The sequence below is a fragment of the Dendrobates tinctorius genome, unplaced genomic scaffold (assembly GCF_039654945.1).
Source record: "Dendrobates tinctorius isolate UK_male_01 unplaced genomic scaffold, ASM3965494v1 ptg000143l, whole genome shotgun sequence".
In the NCBI taxonomy this organism is placed as follows: domain Eukaryota; kingdom Metazoa; phylum Chordata; class Amphibia; order Anura; family Dendrobatidae; genus Dendrobates; species Dendrobates tinctorius.
Window position 1 is genome coordinate 14677554 of NW_027361810.1, and position 22437 is coordinate 14699990.

At 43.4% G+C, this 22437-nt stretch overlaps 1 protein-coding gene across 10 annotated transcripts in view; it reads left to right on the top strand.

The window, feature by feature from the left end:
* Nucleotides 1-22437, top strand: part of R3HDM1 (R3H domain containing 1) — a 119890-nt gene that overhangs the window by 16583 nt on the left and 80870 nt on the right. For all 10 annotated transcript variants that reach the window (XR_012220317.1, XM_073545541.1, XM_073545545.1 and 7 more), the window contains exon 2: nucleotides 22160-22292. The gene's annotated coding sequence lies outside the window, so the exon portion shown is untranslated. The remainder of the gene's footprint in view (nucleotides 1-22159; nucleotides 22293-22437) is intronic.

Sequence of the window (22437 nt, forward strand, 5' to 3'; positions counted from 1 at the left end):
TGGGCAATCCGGGGAATGCTCGCTCGTAATAATCTTGCAGTCTGCACTTGATCATCGTAGTGAAATACTCTTTTGCGCCGTACAAGAGATCATCCTCTGCAGCACATTGTCTTGTGTGTTCAGAACCCGCGATACCAGCAATGGCCGCCTATGCTCACGGTACAGATCTTTGAGTGCTTATCTGAAGAGTGGTCTCCCTGCGTGAACAGTCTATTAAGAGCGCAAACAAGTAGCTAATCAGGGGTCGTTTAGTGCCGTCAGTCGATTCGTGTAAACGGATGGTTACAAATCCCTCTTGTTGTTTTACAGGTGCTCTCTTGCTGATGCTTATTCATGTCTTTTGATGTTTTGCAAGTTTTTCCTGTTTTTGTCCTTTTGCTCGCTCACTCTCATTTGTCATCTTATGAGCTCACTTTTACAATCTCTTTGAGTGTCTTACAGCTTTAAAGGGAACCTGTCACCTCAGAAAACGCTGTTTACCTGCAGATATAAGGTGCCTTTGCGGGTAAATAGCGTTAAAATTCGTCCACCTTCCTGAAAGTGTTGCTAACGGGAGGAATGTATTTATTTTACTCTCTTATATAGCGCCATTAATTCCGCATCGCTGTCCCCAGTGGGGCTGACACTCTAAATTCCTTATCAGTATGTCTTTGGAGTGTGGGAGGAAGCCGAAATCCACGCAAACATGAGGAGACCGTACAAACTCAAAAATTAATTTATTTCCTCCACGGAGCCAAAAGCTTTCACTTTGACAGCTCACTGTGCACAGACGCGCTGCAGATCAAGCTGTCAAAGGTCCGGGGTGTTTACAGCTGCCACTCACAGTGTAGTGAAATGTATCCTCCATGATTGAAAGCTGGCGGCTACTGAGCGGAAATAAGTTCATTTTCTCCCAGGAGCTGCACTTTCAGAAGGCGGCCAGGCAGCGTTACATTTTCCTGCATAGTAACCCTATATCTGCAGGTAAACCTCGCGTTCTAGGTGACTGATTCCTTTTAACTTTCACCCGTGTTTCTTTGTGAATTAATCTTTCTGCCTCTATTTGTGGATTAGGATGGGTCTCTTGCATCTTGTCACTTTTTAACATATTAATAAAACAAACTAGGAAAAATGATGATTTACTAGTTTTAAATTCTAGATTTATTTTTTAATTTGATGATTACCGGTATGTATGTAGGTTATATGGCGTCTGTCTTGCCTGATCTGCTAACATCCTTTACAGCAATTACACTGGGGGAAGTACATATTTGATCCCAAGATTGCTGATTTTGTAAGTTTGCCCAACTTACAAAAGGTTAATTTTAACATTGAGAGATAAAATATCAAAAATAAAATCCAGAAAATCACATTGTATGAATCATATAAATTTATTTGCATTTTGCAGTGAGAAATAAGTATTTGATCCCTCTGGCAAACAAGATTTATTACTTGGTGGTAAAACCCTTGTTGGCAAGCCCAGCAGTCAGACGCTTTTTGTAGTTGATGATGAGGTTTGCGCACATGTCAGGAGGAATTTTGCTCCACTCCTCTTTGCAGATCAACAAACTGGAGCAAGTTCAGAAAAGAGCGACCAGAATGGTGACCGGTCTGCAAACCCTGTCTTATGAGGAAAGGTTGCAGGATTTGGGAATGTTTAGTTTGCAAAAGAGAAGACTGAGAGGAGACTTAATAGCTGTCTACAAATATCTAAAGGGCTGTCACATTGTAGAAGGATCAACTTTATTCTCATTTGCACAAGGAAAGACTAGAAGCAATGGGATGAAACTGAATGGGAGGAGACAGATTAGATATTAGAAAAAACTTTTTGACAGAGTGATCAATGAGTGGAACAAGCTGCCACGAGAAGTGGTGAGTTCTCCTTTAATGGAAGTCTTCAAACAGAGGCTGGACAGACATCTGACTGGGATGATTTAGCGAATGCTGCTTTGAGCAGGGGGTTGGACCAGATGGCCCAGGAGGTCCCTTCCAACTCTACGATTCTATGATTCTATCTCTAAATCATTAAGATTTTGAGGCTTTTGCTTTGCAACTCGGAGCTTCAACTCCCTCCATAAGTTTTCTATGGGATTAAGGTCTTGAGACTGGCTAGGCCACTCCATGACCTTAATATGCTTCTTTTTGAGCCGCTCCTTTGTTGCCTTGGCTGTATGTTTTCAGTCATCGTCTTGCTGAAAGACCCAGCTATGACCCATTTTTTTTTTTTTTTTTTTTAAATCAAATAAATGTTTATACAATTTTTCAACATACAACAAAAGATAACACCCAACCAAACCCCCTACCCCCTCCTTGTTCCAGGCCACATAGCGATTAGCCAGTATCTCATCATGTTAAACAACATATTTAAGCTGACCGACCGATTTTTAATGTCCTGGCGGAGGGAAGGAGTTTTAGGCTATGTGCACACACTGCGGTTTTGCTCTGCGGATTTTTATCTACACAATGGAGGAGATGGTAAACCGCAGCGGAATCCGCAGAAATAATTGACATGTCAATTTTCTGCGGTTTCAAAACCGCAGCTTTTCCGCAGTTAAAAATCCGTAGCATGTGCACAGCAGAATGTAAATCCCATAGGATAACATGCTACTGTACACTGCAGAACTGCTGCAGTCAAAACCGCAGCGGAACCGCAGCAAAAACCGCAGCGTGTGCACATAGCCTAACAGTACAGGGCTCCATCCATTCTCCCATTGATGTAGTGAAGTAGTCCTGTGCCCTTAGCAGAGAAACCTCCCCAAAACATAATATTTCCACCTCCGTGCTTGACAGTGGGGACGGTGTTCTTTGGGTCATAGGCAGCATTTCTCTTCCTCCAAACACGGCGAGTTGTTACTGCTAAAGACCTAAATTTTTGTCTCATCTGACCACAACACCTTCTCCCAATCACTCACAGAATCATCCAGGTGTTCATGGGCAAACTTCATACGGGCCTGCACATGTGCCGTCTTGAGCAGGGGGACATTGCGGACACTGCAGGATTGTAAACCTTTACGGCGTAATGTGTTACCAATGGTTTTCTTGATGACTATGGTCCCAGCTGCCTTGAGATCATTAACAAGTTTCCCCCGTGTAGTTTTAGGCTGATCTCTCACCTTCCTCATGATCAAGGATACCTCACGAGATGAGATTTTGCATGGTGCTCCAGATCGATGTCGATTGACATCATTTTTTTATTTCTTCCATATTCTTACTATAGCACCATCAATTGTCTCCTTCTCACCCAGCATCTTACTTATGGTTTTGTAGCCCATTCCAGCTTTGTGCAGGTCTATGATCTTGCCCCTGACATCCTTTATAAAGCTCTTTGGTCTTGCCCATGTTGTAGAGGTTAGAGTCTGACTGATTAATTGAGTCTGTGGACAGGAGTCTTTTATAAAGGTGACTATGCAAGACATCTGTCTTTAATGCAGGTAGCGAGTTGATTAGGAGCGTCCAACCTGGTCTGTAGAAGCCAGAACTCTTAATGGTTGGTAGGGGATCAAATACTTATTTCTCACTGCAAAATACAAATAAATTTATATAATTTATACAATGTGATTTTTTTGGATTTTATTTTTGATATTCTATCTCAATGTTAAAATTAACCTACCCTTAAAATTATAGACTGTTCATGTTTTTGTCAGTGGACAAACTTATAAAATCAGCAAGGTATCAAATACTTATTTCCCCCATTGTACGTGGATAATGGTAAACAATTGACTGGAGATTACTCATTAACTTTTATTTGAGAGTTCTGTGAGCATGTTCTGTGACCTGTGTAGAGAGAAGTGGAGGTGAGCGATGATGTCTGTTGTGAGTTCATTTTTCGGTCCACCAGTTGTGAGTTCTCCTTCCAGGCTCCCTCTGGTGGTAACTGGAGGTACTGAGGCTGATTTAATCCATAGAAATCTGCCACCTGATAATGAGGTTGACGATTGGACCTCAGGAATCTCAGACTGGATTTAAGACAGCCGACGCCCTAGTCTGGTGCTGGTGATTCCTTCTGGCTTGTCAGGTCTTGGTTTTCAGCTCTGTTCCAGTCATCTAAAGCTAAGTTTTTCTGCTAATGTTCACACTTGATTTTGTTGGTCTATTCAGTTTTTTGTGTGGTCAGCCAGCCCCGGCTGGGGCTGCGCTAAATTTCCACTCTTATTTATCTGTATTTGCCAATTTGCTTTTTGTCCCTTATTAGATTGGCCTCTTTTTGCTCTGTCTCAGAATATTTCAGAGTGCTGATGTAGTGGGAGAAGTCTAGTGACTTCAGGGTTAATTTTGCTATAAGAAGTGTTGGACTTTATTTTTATAGGGTTTTTTTCAGATTGCAGACAGTGTCTTTCCTTTCCTATCCTTTCTAGTTAGTTTGGGCCCCATTGTTTGCTCAGCCTATTTTCCTGCCTGTGTTTGTGCTTTCATCTTATTTCACCGTCAATACATGTGTGGGGGCTGTCTTTCCTTTGGGGGTCTGCTGTGGGGCAGTTAGTTTTCCCCTTTTCTTGCTTCAGGCTTATTTAGTCCTCCGGCTGTGACGAAGCGTCTAGGACCATCATAGGTACGCTCCACGGCTGCTGCTAGTTGTGTTTTTAGGATCAGGAATCTGCAATCTGCATAGTTACCAACCTCTCTGGTTTTCTGTGACTTAGCTTGTTTTGTTTTTTTTCTCCTCGGTGACCCATTCATAACAGAATCACCAGCCATACCGCAGATTCTAGTGTACTCAAAAGCGGGAAAAAGTTGTTAAAAAAAAAAAAAAGAGAAAAAAAGTGTCAATTTTTTTTTTTCACTTTTTTTTTCTGGGGCCGTAGAAGGATTTTTTTTTTTTTTTTCCTAATGGAGATTAAGCAATTGTCTGATCGTGTGGAGCAACTTGCTGCTGAAGTGCAGGGAATTTCCACCTACCTCATTCAGTCACATGCTGCTGAACCTAAGATCCCTACTCCTGATGTGTTTTCTGGGGATCGGTCTAAATTTCTGAATTTTAAGAATAATTGTAAATTATTTCTTGCCTTGAAGCCTAACTCATCGAGGAGCTCTGTGCAGCAGGTTAAAATTGTCATCTCCTTGCTGCGCGGCGATCCCCAGGATTGGGCTTTTTAACTGACACCTGAAAATCCTGTTCTGACTAATGTGGATGCATTTTTTCAGGCCTTGGGGTTGTTGTATGATGAACCTAATGCTGTTGATCAAGCTGAGAGAACCCTGTTGGCATTAAACCAGGGTCAGGATTCTGCAGAGTTATACTGTCAAAAATTCCGAAAGTGGGCGGTCCTTACTACATGGAATGATAGTGCACTGGCAGCTCTCTTTCGGAGGGGTTTATCAGAGACCATAATGGATGTTATGGTGGGATTTCCTGTTCCCTCTGGTCTGGATGATTCTATGTAATTAGCCATTCAGGTGGATCGGCGTTTACGTGAACGTAAGACTACACGGGAGGCGCTGCCGCCTTTTGAACAAACGTCTGAACCTATGCAATGTGATGGGGTTTTGTCTAGGGCTCAACGTCAGGAGTTTAGAAGGCGTAATAAGCTGTGTTTTTTCTGTGGAGACGCCTCTCATACTATTTCTGTCTGCCCTAAACGAGAAAAACGTTTTGCACACACATTTGCTGTGGGCTGTGTACAACCTAAGTTCCTTTTGGCAATTACTCTGATCTGCTCCTTATCCACGTTTTCTACTAAGGCTTTCGTGGATTCAGGAGCAGCGTTGAATCTGATGGATTTGGACTTTGCTAAACGTTGTGGTTTTTCCATGACGCCTCTGCAGACGCCTATATTTCTTTGAGGGGTATTGATGCTACTCCTTTGGCGGAGAATAAACCTCAGTTTTGGACCCAGGTGATAATGCGAGTTGCCCCAGACCACCAAGAAAATTGTACATTTTTAGTGCTGCATAATTTGCATGATACTATTCTTCTGGGCTTTCCCTGGTTGCAAACTCATAATCCAGTTTTGCATTGGAAGTCTGTGTCTGTGGTGAGTTGGGGTTGTCAGTGTGTTCTTAGGGACGCTCCTGTTTTCTCCACCTCTCCTCAGTCTCATGATATTCCTGATTATCTAGTCGATTTTTGTGATGTATTTAGTGAGAGCAAGTCTGCGTCTTTGCCCCCTCATAGGAGTTATGACTGTGCAATTGAGTTGATGCCTGGGTGTAAATTTCCCAAGGGTCGGCTTTTCAACTTATCAGTACCCGAGCATGATGCTACGTGATCCTATATTAAGGAGTCGTTGGAGAAGGGTCATATTAGACCATCCTTGTCACCTTTAGGTGCTGGATTTTTTTTTTGTGGTCAAGAAAGATGGTTCATTACGACCGTGTATTGATTATCGTTCCCTTAACAAGATGACGGTTAAATATCAGTACCCGTTACCTCTGATGTCTGATTTATTCTCCAGAGTTAAGAGTGCCTGCTGGTTTACTATGCTTGACCTCAGGGGGGCGTATAATCTTATTCGCATCAAGCACGGGGATGAATGGAAGATGGCGTTTAATACTCCGGAGGGACATTTTGAGTACCTGGTGATGCCTTTTGGGCTCACTAATGCCCCTTCTGTCTTCCAGTCCTTTATGAATGATATTTTCCGTGACTTTGTGGATAAGTTTTTGGTCATCTATCTGGATGAAATTTTGATCTTTTCTAGTGATTGGGATTCTCATGTGGAACACGTCCGGACTGTGTTCCGGATTTTGAGGGAGAATTGCCTGTTTAAGGGATCGAAATGCCTCTCGACTATTGAAATGGACCCGGCCAAGGTACAGGCCATTTTTGAGTGGGTTCAGCCTACTTCTTTGAAGGCCCTCCAGAGGTTTTTGGGTTTTGCCAATTTCTATCGTAAATTTATTGGTAATTTTTCTGGTATTGTCAAACCACTGACTGATCTGACCAAGAAGGGCGCTGATGTGCTGAATTGGTCTCCTGAGGCTGTCTCAGCATTTCAGGAGCTTAAGTGGAGATTTACTTCAGCTCCAGTTTTACGGCAACCTGATGTCTCACTTCCATTTCAGGTGGAGGTAGATGCTTCTGAGATTGATGCAGGAGCTGTTTTGTCCCAAAAAGACCCTGTGACTTCTAAGATGAATCCCTGTGCCTTCTTTTCTCGAAAGTTCTCCCCATCTGAACGCAACTATGACGTGGGGAATCGGGAATTGTTGGTCATGAAATGGGCATTTGGGGAGTGGAGACATTGGTTGGAGGGAGCTAGACCTCAAGTTGTGGTCCTCACCGATCGCAAAAATTTGATTTATCTGGAGTCGGCCAAACGCTTGAATCCTAGGCAGGCTAGATGGGCCTTGTTTTTCAAGCGTTTTAATTTTGTGGTCTCTTTTCTTCCGGGCACTAAGAATGTTAAGGCAGACGCCCTTTCTAGGAGTTTCTTTGCCGATTCTCTTAATGTGACCGAGCCTACTACTATCCTAGGTGAGGGGGTAGTTCTTTCTGCCATTTCGCCCGATTTGAGACGCGCCCTGGAGGAATTTCAGGAGGATAAACCTGAGCGTTGCCCTATGGGAAAATTATATGTTCCTGACCAGTGGAGAAAGAGAGTGATGTCTGAAATTCATTGCTCCGCATTGGCTGGTCATCCAGGTATTTTTGGTACCAGAGATTTGGTGAGTCGGTCTTTTTGGTGGCCTGCCTTATCTCGTGACGTTAGGAATTTTGTACAGTCCTGTGGGACTTGTTCTCGGTCTAAACCCTGTTCTCGTTCTAGTGGGTTGCTGATGCCCCTGCCGGTGCCCAAGAGGCCATGGACCCATATGTCAATGGATTTTATTTCTGATCTTGCTGTCTCTCAGAGAATGACTGTTATCTGGGTGATTTGTGATAGATTTTCGAAGATGGTCCATCTTGTACCATTCCCAAAATTGCCATCTTCCGCTGAGTTGGTGCCCTTGTTTTTACAACAGGTGGTTCGGTTACATGGGATTCCTGAGAACATTGTGTCCGACAGAGGAGTCCAGTTTGTTTCTAGATTCTGGAAAGCCTTTTGTTCCAATCTGGGAATTCAGTTATCCTTCCCCTCCGCGTTTCATCCCCAGACCAATGGACAGACTGAGAGAACAAACCAGACCTTGGAGTCTTATTTAAGATGTTTTATATCTGCTGATCAGGATGATTGGATCTCATTTTTGCCCTTGGCCGAATTCGCACTCAACAATAGAGCTAGTTCTGCCACTTTGATGTCACCCTTTTTCTGTAATTTTGGGTTTCATCCTCGATTCTCTTGAGGGCAAGTGGAATCTTCGTCTTGCCCAGGTGTGGACACCACAGTTGAGAGAATGCAGCAGATATGGGACCAAGTGGTGGATAAGTTGTCACTCTAAGGAAAAGGCCCAGCGATTTTCCAACCGGCATAGGACCATTGGTCCCCGGTTTAAAGTGGGTGATATGGTTTGGTTGTCGTCTGTGAATATTCCTATGAAGGTTGCATCTCCAAAATTTAAGCCAAGATTTATTGGACCTTATAAGATTTTGGAGATTCTTAATCCTGTTTCTTTTCGATTGGCTCTTCCAGTTACGTTCAAGATCCATAACGTATTTCACAAGTCTCTGTTGAAGAGGTTTGTTGAGCCAGTGGTTCCTATTGCAGCACCTCCTGACCCTGTGTTGGTTGAAGGCAATATGGAATATGAGGTAGAGAAAATTTTGGATTCTCGTTTGGTTAGACGGAGACTCCAGTATTTGGTCAAATGGAAGGGTTATGGCCAGGAGGATAATTCTTTGGTCTCTGCCTCTGATATTCATGCCAATAGATTGGTTCGTGCTTTTCACCGGCCCCTTCCTGATCGGCCTGGTGGCGTGGATGAGGGTTCGGTGACCCCTCCTCAAGGGGGGGTACTGTTGTGAGTTCATTTTTCGGTCCACCAGTTGTGAGTTATCCTTCCAGGCTCCCTCTGGTGGTAACTGGATGTAGTGAGGCTGATTTAATCCGTAGAAATCTGCCACCTGATAATGAGGATGACGATTGGACCTCAGGAATCTCAGACTGGATTTAAGACAGTCGACGCCCTAGTCTGGTGCTGGTGATTCCTTCTGGCTTGTCAGGTCTTGGTTTTCAGCTCTGTTCCAGTCATCTAAAGCTGTTTTTCTGCTAATGTTCACACTTGATTTTGTTGGTCTATTCAGTTTTTTGTGTGGTCAGCCAGCCCCAGCGGGGGCTGCGCTAAATTTCCACTCTTATTTATCTGTATTTGCCAATTTGCTTTTTGTCCCTTATTAGATTGGCCTCTTTTTGCTCTGTCTCAGAATATTTCACAGTGCTGATATAGTCGGAGAAGTCTAGTGATTTCAGCGTTAATTTTGCTATCAGAAGTGTTGGACTTTATTTTTGTAGGGTTTTTTTCAGATTGCAGACAGTGTCTTTCCTTTCCTATCCTTTCTAGTTAGTTTGGGCCCCATCGTTTGCTCAGCCTATTTTCCTGCCTGTGTTTGTGCTTTCATCTTATTTCACCGTCAATACATGTGTGGGGGCTGTCTTTCCTTTGGGGTGTGCTGTGGGGCAATTAGTTTCCCCTTTTCTTGCTTCACGCTTATTTAGTCCTCTGGCTGTGACGAAGCGTCTAGGACCATCGTAGGTACGCTCCACGGCTGCTGCTAGTTGTGTGGTTAGGATCACGGATCTGCAATCTGCATAGTTACCGACCTCTGGTTTTCTGTGACTTAGCTTGTTTTGTTTTTTTCTCCTCGGTGACCCATTCATAACAGATGTCCCTTATTGTGAATGGTGGATCCTGTGTTATCTACTGTATATAGAGGTGTTATCAGTAATTGTACAGGAGGAGGAGGAGGTGACCTGTGATATCACCTATTGTGGATGATGTTATCTGCTGTCTATAGTATTATCAGTCATTGTAATCCTCCCTGTGAAGATAATGAGACTGCTTAAAAGATGATAAGGGTCAAAGTAAAAACTGAAAACTATGTTGTTGTTTTTTTTAATAATATAGATTGTATTTTATTATCTCCAGTGCTGTCATTAATCCAAAAGGTTAAAGGGAATCTGTCATCACATATCATCTGTCAAAGCTACTAATATGGTATATGGCCATACTAGCTATAAACTGCTGAGAACCGTCCTCCCTTTGTGCCTTATATCAGCTGTGTTGCTGCTGAGAAATCCTCTTTTATCACTTTATAAAAGTGACGTCTTCCAGGCTCCAGGGAGGACGCTGCCTGGAGATTACTCTGCCTCCAGAGCTTGTTTCACATGAAGGAGGAGTTACCAGTGTGAGACAAGGAACCAACAGAACAGGAGAAATCACATTTGTAAACACAGTTTTTGCTTCTCTCTCAGCTCTGATTTATTGTAGCAATATTAACAATATTGTGCTGTCTGCCTGTGAGCTGGAGGTTAAAGCTGAGAGGAACCTGGCAAATGTCCCTGTCTTCAAAAAAGTAAAGACAATGGAGCCTGGAAATTACAGGCCAGTGAGCCTTACTTCTATACCAGGAAAGATATTTGAACAAATTATTAAACAACATGTATGTAAGTACTTGGCTAATAATTCAGTACTTAACCAGAGCCAGTATGGGTGTGTAGTAAACAAGTCATGCCAAACTAATCTAATTTCCTCCTATGACGGAATCACTGACTGGGTGGATCAGGGAAATGCGGTAGATGTAGTATATCTAGACTTCAGCAAAGCATGTGATGAAGTTTCTCATACTATCCTTATTGAAAAATGTATGAGACTGACAAGGCTCAGGTTATGTAGATGCATAACTGGCTCAGTTATTGTACTCCAAGAGTGCTAATAATAAATGGTTGCACATCCAATAGGAATAGCGTTTCAACTGGGGTACCCCAAGGCTCTGTTGTGGCCCAGTGTTGTTTAATAATTTTATAAATGATATAGATAAGTGAACTGACAGGAAATTAATCAAATTTGCAGAGAATGCTATGCTAGGAGGGATAGCTAACACTAGAGAGGGATTTAGAAGGAGCTAAATAAGCTTGTAGAATGGGCAGCTACTAATAGAATGGTATTTAAGAGGGAGATATGCAAGGTTCTACATCTGGGCAAGAAAAACGAAAATTACATCTACAGAATGGGAGGAATAGAGCTAAGCAACAGCATCTGTAACAAAGACTTGGGTATACTAATAGATCACAGACTGCTCATGAGTCACCAGTGTCATTCAGCAGCAAAAAAGGCAAACACCGTTCTAGGTTGTTTTAAGACAAGCATAGAGACTAGATCACGTGAATTATTCCCCTTGGTCAGGCCTCAAAACTGTGTCCAGTTCTGGGGCTTCACATTTTAAAAAGACATTGAAAAACTGGAGCAAGTTCATAGAAGAGCAGACAGCAAAGTATATCCTACGAGGAACTGTTAAAGGATCTGGGAATGTTTAGCTGCAAAAAAGAAGGTTAAGAGAAGACTATACAAATATCTGAAGGGCTGTCACAGTGTAGAGAGATCATCATTCTCATTTACATATGGAAACACGAGAAGCAATGGAATTAAACTAAAAGGGAGAAGATACAGATTAGATATTAGAAAAAAAAACTTTTTTACAGTGAGGGTGATCAATGAGTGGAACAGGCGACCACAAGAGGTGGGGAGTTCTCCTTCAATGGAAGTCTTCAAAGAGAGGCTGGACAGACATCTGTCACGATCCATTTTTGGATCTGTCAGTCTGGGCTGCTCACATTTAAACTTTTTTCCTTTCTGGCCATCGGGGGTTAATGTCAGTTTTTTCCCCCCAGTGGCCGCTGGTGTTACTGCATTATGATTAATTATCTATGCAGGTGGGTGCCACTCCCACCTCCCTTTACAAGGCCACCTGGTGCTGCAGTTCACTGTTGGTGATACTCTTTCCTCTTTGGAGACCAACCAAGCTGGAGTCAGGAGCTGGCTGTGTGCAGTGAACTTCAGCTCTAACCTCCATCTGGTGCCTTACTCTGCTGCTCGGGGCATTGGCTGCAGAGAAAGCCAAGTTTGTTCTTTAGTTTATTTAACACTTAGGTGTCAGTCGTACCTTTCCTTGTGTGTTATTGGTGCGGTACACTTTTTCCCTGTCTCACCTCCTGGGGAGGGGGTTGGGGGTTTAGCTCAGGGCTAAACAGGAGATAGGGACAGGTCGGAGACTTGGGCCTCACTACCATTAAGTGTACCCCCAAGTTAAGGAAAGTCAGGGCACCCCCTTTAGCCTGAGGCGCAGTTCAGGGGCCCTGATTCCTCGTCCCCTGTCCCCACTTCTGCCCCGTGACAACATCTGTCTGAAATGGATTAGTGAATCCTGCATTGAGCAGGGGGTTGGACACATTGACCCTGGAAGTCCCTTCCAACTTTAGCATTCTAGGATTCTATGATTTTGAGCACTGAACATTTAGTCCTTCTGTGTCTTGCTCAGAGGTGGTCGGGATCAGCCTCCTCACCTCGGCCGTGTCTGAGCACTGAACACCTTGTACTTCTGTATCTTGCCCAATGGTGGTCGGGCTCAGCCTCCTCTCCTCGGCCGTGTCTCTGAGCACTGAACACCTTGTACTTCTGTGTCTTGCCCAGTGGTAGTCGGGTTCGGCCTCCTCACCTTGGCAGTGTCTGAGCACCTTGTGGTTTTTTTATTTTTTTATTTTTTTTTCTTTCTAAACTTGTTTTGCGGGACAGGGGCTTTATGGATATTGTAGTCTTGCTCTCAAGATCAATTCTGGAAATGGTTGGCCAGTTTCACGTACACGTAGGGCAAGTAAGTCTTAAAGGGGTGATCTGGACCACGCTCCCTCCGTACCACATCAGGAGGTGAATCGGGCAGGTGATTTCACAATTAATGAAATCTTCCACTCGGAGGTGTGCGTAGTCAGATGGCCCTCTCCCCTTAAGAGGGTGGGAGGGGGCTAAGGTTACTTGAATTTAGTTGGTAGAGAAGGAGTTAACCATGGTTTGTAACTTTCTGCACCATAGAATTATGCAGGTTTAGCCATGTAAATCTGTGTCTGACTGCCCTTTAAATATGCAGACGAGAGGAATTTTGTAGGCAAGAAGAGCTTGCAATCTAATTACCGGATCTGTCGCTGTGCTGCAGCGCACATGGCCTAAAATACGCTGACAGTGCAAATAATTCCAAAGAATAATTTCCAGTTGTAAGCTAACGCTCCGCTCTTTGTGCAGTATCTGGATTTTCTCAATAATTGTATATGTTTTGAAAGGGCAACCTTTCTGATGTATCGCTCCTAATTAGCATGTTTTAATGAAAATTAATTGCTGCCACTTGGACATGCATGGAACAGGACAGAAAGCGGTCGGTTATTATTAAGGACATATTTATTAATTTTGAAACAAAGGACTGCATTCCGATGACTCTCAACACCCCCTGGTGGCCGTCTGTGGGTACTGTCTCATCCCCTTTAAATGACGGAGATGTGACAATAGATAATTGCTGCTGGAGTAGTTATGAGCGAGGTTGTACAGTGACTCCTCAAGTGTCGTTCCAATTATTTAGTTCTCATGAAGATTTTGTTTTGGATTTTATCAGATTTTGTTTTTTTCTTTATTACGGCCACTTAATTTCTTTTGCAGGTTATGTGAAATAATGAGCCATAAGTGGTATGTAATGGGACTGTTGTTGTGATGCATGCAAATCGATATCTCCTAATGGTTCTTGTAGAGGATAATGCCATCATTAATTCAATTAAAACGTTCCAGCGACATTCCGCATTAATACCGGCTGGTTTGGGACATTACCGTGAAATGAAGGGAAAACCGAATCCAAGACTGGAAAAGGTTAACGTGATTATTTTTTTTTTTCTTTTCCTGCAAGCTCTTGGGTGATAAAATGAATGCGGCACTGAGCGGAGCGCCTAAAACTGATCTCACGGAGACTGTCATAGACCCCCGTTGTGGTGTGTGAGGCACGACCTGGGCTAATATAATCATGTGCAGGGGAGAAAAGTCATCTGCAAAATGTAATGGGATTGTCTTACTTATCGCTGTGCACCAGGTGCAAGTCTCTTCCTTCTCTGTCTTGGCTGCATAGGACCCAATTCACATTATGAGATTGGATAAGGATTCAGGATCTGGGGTTGATCAGGGACACAAAATCCAAGGTGATCTTCATTTTTTTTTTATCAGCCATTTAAGACTGAATTTAGTTTACATAATTAGGTGTGAATGACATTGGCTTCTCTTTGTTAAAAACATTTCCCGTTGTTTTAGGTGTAGTTCTCGTTCATTTGCTTTCTAAATGCAAAGTTAAGCAACTTTTGAAATAGTCTTCATTAAAAATGTTCTACCAATTTGTTGCTGCTGAATGTGTAAGAGATCTGCAAAATGTTACAAATCCGTCAGATTCCGCTCCCGGTTCCGATGACTCTCTCTGCTCTCCCTTCCCTTATCACAGTGTTAGGGCGCAGTCAGGCAGCCGTATAAATAGGACAAAGATGGGAACTTAGTGCATGGACTGGCCGGCGGCTCTCCTGACCCAATCAGGACAGCTGCATACAATAGATGAAGCTGACACGGTTGGGTTGGGAGAGTTGCCGGCCAGTCCGTACACTGCGTTTCAACTTCTGTCTGATTTATGCTGCCTTCTGACTGTGTCCTTAGAGAGCTGCAGAGAGGGGGTTGTACACAGATCTCCAACGTGTGGACAGGGAGAGCATATATAGACCTGGGGAGGGAAGAGAAAACTAGCTCTAGGAAACCTTATGAAGAAGATAAAGGTGCAGGATTGAATCTGTGCTAATACACCGTTGAAAGCAAAGGTAACGCTAAAATACCGCGTCCTAGATATCGCTGAATGAAATATTCCAGTTACAAATCTTTATTCATTACATAGTGGAATGCGTTGAGAACAATAAAACATTAAAACTATCAATGTAAATCAAAATTAATATCCCATGGAGGTCTAGATTTGAAATGATACTCAAAGTGAAAAATCAAATTAGAGGCTGATCCAACTTCAGTGGAAATGCCTCAAGACAATATAGTGATGCTCAGTAGTGTGTGTGGTCTCCACGTGCCTGTATGACCTCCCTACAATGCCTGACCATGCTTCTGATGAGCCGGCAGATGTTCACCTTACGGATCTCCTCCCAGATCTAGATTAACGCATCAGTCAACACCTGGACAGTCTGTGGTGGAACATGGCATTGATGGATGGAACAAGTCATGATGTCCCAGATTTGCTCGATTGGATTTGGGTCTGGGGAACGGGTAGGCCAGTCCATAGTATCAATGCCTTCATCATGCTGGAACATGAGGCCTAAAATTGTCATGTATCAGAAGGAACCCAGGGCCCAGTGCACCTGCATATGATCTCGCAATGGGTCTGAGGATCTCATCCCGGTACCTAATCGCAGTCAAGGTACCTCTGGCCAGCACATGGAGTGGTGTGAGGGCCCTCCAAAGAAATGCCTCCCCACACCGTTACTTACTGACCCACTGCCAAACCGGTTATGCTAGAGGATGTTGCAGGCAAGAGAACGTTCTTCATGGCATCTCCAGACTGTCACGTCTGTCACATTTGCTCTGTGGGAACCTGCTCTCATCCGTGAAGAGGACAGGGCGCCAATGTCGTATCTGCCAATCTTGGTGTTCTCTGGCAAATGTCAATCGCCCTGCACGGTGTTGGGCTGTAAGTACAACACCCACTTGTGGACATCAGGCCCTCATACCACTCTCATGGAGTCTGTTTCTCACAGTTTGAGCAGACACATGGATGATGGTGGCCTGTTGGAGGTCATTTTTCAGGGCTCTGGCACTGCTCCTCCTGTTCCTCCTTGCATAAAGGAGGAGGTAGCGATCCTGCTGCTGGGTTGTTGCCCTCCTACAGCCCCCTCCACATCTCCTGGTGTACTGGCCTGACTCCTGGTATCTGTTCCATGCTCTGTACTCTGTGCTGCCAGACACAGCTACCCTTCTTGCTACAGTTCTCATTAATGTGCCATCCTCAATGAGCTGCACTACTTGAGCAACTTCTGTAGGTTGTAGACACCGCTTCATGCTACTGTACCTCTATGGGGGAGATCAGTGACAAATGCAAAAGTGACCAAAACAGCCAAAAAGGATGAGAATGTAGAGACGGTCTGTGGTCACTCTCTGCAGAACCGCTCCTTTATAGGGTTTGTCTTGCTAATTGCCGATCACTTTTACATGTCTGTTCCATTTGCACAACAGCAGGAGAAATTTTCCTCACAAACGGTGTTGCTTTTTAACTTGGCAGGTTGATTTCACAGAAGTGTGTTTGACTTGTAGGTTCATTGTATTGTTTAAGTGTTTCTTTTTTTTTGTAGTGTATATATTTAATGAAGAATCACAGTGGATGCACACAGGCCTCCCATACAGCCTATATTACTAGGACAGACACTGACTTCACATCCAGCCCATTTACTGGGAGAGACACACAGACCTCACATCCAGCCTATATTACTGAGAGAGACACACAGACCTCACATCCAGCCTATATTACTAGGAGAGACAGATCTCACATCCACCGTATATTACTGAAACTCTTCAAAAGTCTGAAACTTATTGCATTTTTTTAACTAAAGGTAACTATTAAAATTTGTTTTAAAAATCATTTGAAGTCGAAGGTGTCCAAAGCCTTTGAAGTCTGAGAGTATCACAATAACACAGATAAATTAAGTGTTCAGTCTTCTAGTTATGTGTTTTGTATAAATTTATGTTGACTTTTTAAATGGAGAGAAGATGGAAGCAGAGCTGGAGGAAAGATGGAGGCAGAGCGAGAGGAAGACAGAGGGTAGTTGGAGACAGAGAGAGGAAGCGGATGGTAGATGGAGGCAGAGCGAGAGGAAGACGGAGGGTCGATGGAAGCAGTGGGTTGATGGAGGCAGAGAGAGAGGGAGCCGGAGGGTAGATAAAGGCAGAGAGAAAGGGAAGCGGAGGGTAGATGGAGGCAGAAAGGGAGGGAAGCTGAGGGTAGATGGAGGCAGAGAGAGAGGGAAGCTGAGGGTAGATGGAGGCAGAGAGAGAGGAAAGCTGAGGGTAGATGGAGGCAGAGAGAGAGGGAAGCTGAGGGTAGATGGAGGCAGAGAGAGAGGGAAGCTGAGGGTAGATGGAGGCAGAGAGAGAGGGAAGCTGAGGGTAGATGGAGGCAGAGAGAGAGGGAAGCTGAGGGTAGATGGAGGCAGAGAGAGAGGGAGCCGGAGGGTAGATAAAGGCAGAGAGAAAGGGAAGCGGAGGGTAGATGGAGGCAGAGAGAAAGGGAAGCGGAGGGTAGATGGAGGCATCGAGAGAGGGAGCCGAAGGGTAGATAAAGGCAGAGAGAGAGGGAAGCGGAGGGTAGATGGAGGCAGAGAGAGAGGGAAGCGGAGGGTAGATGGAGGCATCGAGAGAGGGAGCCGAAGGGTAGATAAAGGCAGAGAGAGAGGGAAGCGGAGGGTAGATGGAGGCAGAGAGAGAGGGAAGCGGAGGGTAGATGGAGGCAGAGAGAGGGGGAAGCGGAGGGTAGATGACGTTAGAGTGAGGTATTCGGAGGGTAGATGGAGGCTAAGAGTAGGAGCCGAAGGGTAGATGGAGGCAGAGAGAAAGGGAAGCGGAGGGTAGATGGAGGCAGAGAGAGAGGAACTGGAGGGTAGATCGAAGCAGAGTGGGAGCTGAGCCGAGGGGTAGATAGAGACGAGAGAGGGAACTGGAGGGTAGATGGAGATGAGAGAGAGGGTGCCAGAGGGTAGATGGAGATGAGAGAGAGAGAGAGAGGGAGCCGGAGGATAGATGGAGACGAGAGACGGAGCCGGAGGATAGATGGAGAGGGAGCCGGAGGGTAGATAGAGACGAGAGAGGGAGCCGGAGGGTAGGTGGAGGCAGAGAGAGCGCGGTTGAGAATGCAACATGGCTGGAGAGGTGGATGAAGAGAGAAATCAAGAGCAGAAGGAGGGAGAGATGTCAGTTTTATCACATGTGAAGCTTTACTCCACTCCGCATTATGTCTCCTCTCAGGAATGGGGTGATAATTGTGCAATATTTTGTATAAATTTTATTCCAGAAGATTTATGTTTATATATATATATATATATATATATATATATATATATATATATATACATACTTTTGTAAACTGGCACCCTAGACATGCTTGATTTTCTTTTATTTCTCAATGCAAACCCTGTTATGACTGAGGGGGTTAATCGTTCTTTTACACTTGCTTTAACACCTTTTTCTCAGGCTGGGGGAACAAGTGTGATCGCACCCCATAGAGCACACCGCACCTGGTGCTGCCACCTCCGATGATTGATTTCAAATCTGCCAAGGTCAATTGTACACGTGTAATCTGCCGCGCTTCTGATCAGACAGATAACATGTTCTGTGGTATATGCGAAAAAAACAGTTTTCGTCTGTATATTTTAGTTGACACTTTAGTATCAGGGTCCAATCCTGCTTCGTATACCAACCAAACCATGGTAACTGTATAAAACCTACATCTATTTATGTCCCATTAGATCAGTTATATTCCCCCAGTACACACCAGAGATCAGACCTATCTCAAGGCATATGATCTCATTTCTCATCTCAGACTGCCTCATTAATGATATTTTTATCCAGATTTGTTTAAAGATGACCAAACTTCAGTGTCATGAAGTCCTGCAGTCAAACAAATTATTTTCAAGAATTCTGCAAAGATTTAATTGTTTCATAGGAAACTTTGAGCAAACGACTGTTGTTTTGCCTATTTTAGGATCTTAAGAGGTGGAGTAAAACAATGGGATTCGTTAATTGGTTCTCTTGGAATCCATGTATCTAGTCCCGCCCCTGCAGAGCCAACACTTAGCATTATATGTGTATTCGGGCAGTGTTCCCTTAAAAATGGAATTGATTTCTTATATATGTTATATATGGTTATTACATTGTGAAGGCTTTATATTCTTTGCTTTTATGGACTGTCTCTAACTTGTAGAAACAGGTGACAATTCCCTATGTTGGGAAATGTTTCTCATCCCTTTCCCTTTTTTTTTTTTGTTTTAATACTCTAACTTCGATTAATCGCTTTACAGTTGACTGACAATCAAATAATATCCATCTAAAGTAGCAAAGGTGAAAGTTGACAGAAGGAAACCGTGAATAAAAGCTAATGAAAGTGAAATTAAAGTATTTTAAAGGGGTTGTCCAAGATTCTAAGTGAAAGTAACCATGTTTTTAAAAACCGTGTCACCAGTGATTTTGGATTGTCCAGTATCGCAACTCAGTCCCATAGAACTCAATGGAGCTGTGCTGCATTATCATATACAACCCATGATCAAGCTGTAAGAAAGCAACCATGCTTTTCCTTATTCTGGACAACCTCTTTAAGGGGGTTGTCCAGTCTCAATGCATTGATGACTTATTCATGGGGATGGTGGGGGTCTGACAGCTGCCGGGACTAGCGCACAGGGTTTTATTAGCGCCACTACTATCCTTCCTCTTCGTTTTCGTCTTTCCTGTGTAGTTTACTGCAGTCATTAGCCGCTGCAATCATCCTGGACGCCTGTAGCAAAGCTCCAGGAAATCCACGCTAAGTGAATAAGACAACTCCAGTCCCATCTGGGACCTGTTGTGTATCTGGCCTGTGACAGACTCCCGAGCTTTATAGATGGAAGACCATTGTTTTTTTTTATTTTGGCCGCCTCTCTGCTGTCAGGTCTACTATTCTGCTTAATTTGGAATACAATTGGTTAGATATTTAGGGAAGCAAGCAAGCTGTAACCCCTGAAATTGCTGATGACTACACAAGTATTTTTTTTTTTTTTTTTAGTAGATTTTAATCATCTGAATATAAAAATTTTAATTATCTATATAAAAATAACTGTTTTCTTGACTAGACCTTAATTTACCAAACTTTTAAGAAAGTCTAGAGAAAGCATTATTAATCTGATTGATGGAATTCCCACCTTTTGTATTCCGAACTATCAGGGAAATGGATTTTGTTGTTTCTGTAATTCCTTTTGACCCCTGACGACCTGTTGCCTGTCCATTCTCCACCTGGATGCTAGAACCTCCTTGTATAAAAATACAATATATATATATTGACTGTCAATCTTTTTTTAAAAGATGCTAGCGCTGCGATCAAGTTATCGCCATAGGTTTGGTTTAATCCACAGCAATCAAGTTATCTCTAGGGGGAAGCCATGTCCGGCCACATTTTCCCCTGCGGCATTATATGATATCCATTAAAATGAATGGCCGTCCATGTCATGTATGGTCCTCCGCAGCTTCTCTCAGATCCCAAGCGGGCGTATCGACAGGATAGGTTGTGGGGAGACAACCTCTCTAATGTCATCTCCTCTCTTTCGCAAGGAATGGATATTTCCATGGAAGTGTCTATGTATCAGACAAAAGTCGGCTGAACCCACAAATGTCAGGCTTCTAATGTGTCTGTGGTTCATCCGACTCCCCCGTGACAGATGATGTCAGGGGAATTCAGGATCCAGGAGGGTTTATTTATTTTTTTATATTCTCCAATTGTTTTGTTCTGCAGGTAGAGGTGTATGCCAGCGGCTTATTGTGATCCCCCCCCATAGGGAACACGTGCCCACTTGGTCAAGCATTAATATCTATGGGGGAGTCAGGAGAGAGGGCTGTTATTTAAGGTATTGGGTACCAGTCCCACATGGGCTGGTTTTACTTTAGTCCTCACCATCCGTATGCTTCTTTTTTGACCATTTATTGGATTTTTCAAGTAGCAAAAAGCATCAATGTGACCAACCTTAAGATTAAATCTAGGACCCAATAGCCGTCACTTAGGATACGTTTAGGAAATTCATCTCCTTGGAATAAATAAGGAAGAAAATGTTAATCAAAAAGTTGAGTGAACGAGCTGCGGCTCCGGGGTGGGGGGGATACAGTGAATCAGAGCAGTACGGATGGCAACTGCCATTAGAGCTTTTTTTTTGCTCAGCTAAACGCACATTTACTTGGCAATAAACCTGTAGACTGCGGAGAGAGGTTGTCAATGTGCCGGATTTTACGTGATCTTGCTGCTTTTATTTTTTTGAGTTGTGCGACTTCTTTCCTTTCTAGGTAGGATTTTTCTTTAATTTGTACGCTTTTTTTCCGTAGGGTAACATTAAAGTTGCATTGACTTGGTATGGGTGCGACTTGTGTGCCGTGACTACTGTAGCTGTAGAAGAATTAAGAGACAAAAATCTGTGTGTGGCCAAAACTAGGAAAAGTGGAAACTTCTACTGATCCTTTGTATAAAGTAGGGGGGGTCATACCAAGAAGGACGGGAACAATCGGTGCTGCCCCCACCCTGCATGGATCGGATGGCAGCAGAGGTCAAGAAGGCGTCTGAATAGACAGAGTGTTAAGGTGTCCAGACAACTTTGATTTCTACCGGCCAAACTTTTGGCCAGTGGCTATTCTATGTTGGCTTTCAGAAGTTCTGGAGGCAACCGGCAGTGCCTTGGTCGACTCTTCTTATGCATGCCCCACGAGCCTCCAGTGACACAAAACAAGAGTTGACCAAGGCATTGCTGGTGGCTTCCAAAACTTCTGAAATTCAACATGCTCGGTTTTTGAAGTTGGTGGAGGAGAGCTGGGATACGGGAGGCTACCCATCCAAGTTAGATGGTTGGCAGCTTCCACCAAAATCAGCAGATTTCAACCACTTTACACAGATTTAGTAGATGCCTGCTTTAAAAAAAACCAAAACACCTTGATAGAATTTAAAAACATAAATGTTTCAAAAAAAAATTATATATAATTTTTAAATATTTTACCCAATGTCATAGCTTTTTCTAAAAATATTTTTCGAATATATTTTATAAATTCACTGTAAATATATTTTTCCTCATTTTGTTTTTTTTTTTTTTTTTGAGTGTTTATAGAGCTACCCAGGTCATGTGATGACGCTATCAGTAGATAATTGTCCTGAACTTGTGGGGTCATTGACCTGTCCTCTAATATGATGTTGGTAGGGACAGGGCTGACAATAACTGTGCATGATGTGATGGAGCCAAGTGAAAGGGTCCTAAAGTAAAACGTGCAACTTCTCCAGAGTGTTTTTTTTTTGAGAGTGCTGATTTTATGGGATTCAGTGACCTATGACTGTCCGTTAATGTGGTTGTGCCGTCAGAAGGAAAGGAATGGAGTCCAACTGGATAGAAGTTTTAGGTCTTAGTGGTGATGTTTGGCTCTTAGTTATATAACTTCAATGTATATTTTGGTATAATGGGGAAAAGTTCAAAAACTCATCAGCCGCTCATTGTTCATCAGAACCTGTAGTTAACTGGTCGTGTCCTCCGTCACATAGGTGAATGACACCGTCTTGGAAGCTGAAGAGGAGTTTACGTCGGCCTTGAGCTCGGTTCTTCCAATAGTGCAATTGGTGACCAAAGAAAGAAGAAGGCGAGTGAGTGCCCCCCGTGTAAGCGCCGGCCTTAAATGTAAGTGCAGATTCTTTACATACTGTGCCCAATTCATAATTTACTTTTTCTTAGACGTCCCTTTTTTTAAAGCACAAATTCTTCAAAATGGTGCACTTTGTACGAAAAAAAGGTGCAAAAACAATAACGGACCGTTTGTCCGCAG